This window comes from Wasmannia auropunctata, unplaced genomic scaffold (assembly GCF_000956235.1).
Source record: "Wasmannia auropunctata unplaced genomic scaffold, wasmannia.A_1.0 LD336097.1, whole genome shotgun sequence".
NCBI lineage: Eukaryota > Metazoa > Arthropoda > Insecta > Hymenoptera > Formicidae > Wasmannia > Wasmannia auropunctata.
Window position 1 is genome coordinate 2,063,586 of NW_012026793.1, and position 788 is coordinate 2,064,373.

Consider the following 788-nt stretch of genomic DNA (forward strand, 5'->3'; position numbering starts at 1 on the left):
TATGAACACGAAACTTTTATACAGAATACATCACTACAAAAAACAATACCTGTTCAAATTGATGACCATGATTATCGACAAAAAGATGTAGTTGAGGAAAATGCATTTTATTATATATGTGGTTATCTTATGTCAAAGAGTCTAAAGAAACATTCCTGTGATATATGCGAAAATTTTGCCAAAGATGTTGAAAATTTTAATTGCAATAGATATTATACGTTATTTAGAGCATCACGACCTACTGATGAAAATATGTATGGCGGATTATGCGTTCCAAATGAAAAATTTGTAATCTATGTAGAAAATTTAGACAATATTTTCTTCAACAAATTACGTACGCTTATTTTAAATGAATCTGTTCTTGATACTATGATTATTTATTTAGAAACAGTTGTCTATCCTCACCCATGTAAAGACTTTCCAAAAAAATATTTTATTAAATTGTATGCCAGAGTTCGTCTTTATTTTACATTAAAATTCACAAACAGACGTTTTAAAAGTCAAGAAAAAAACAAAAAAATTATCATTTTGAATTATAATTAATTTTTGATTTAATATTTTATTTTATTGTATTTATTTTTTAGTTTATTTTTTATTAGCGACGTGCAAAAGTTTATTTTTTTTCAGTTTAAAATTCATTAATATAATGATAATATAATTCACTTATAACAAAATTATAAATTATTGTTTAATATTATTTTATTATATGTTTAAAATGAAAAATGTTTTAAAAATTTGTAGCTTCTATATTGTTACCCTATTATTTTGTACAGAATACAACTTTTGTT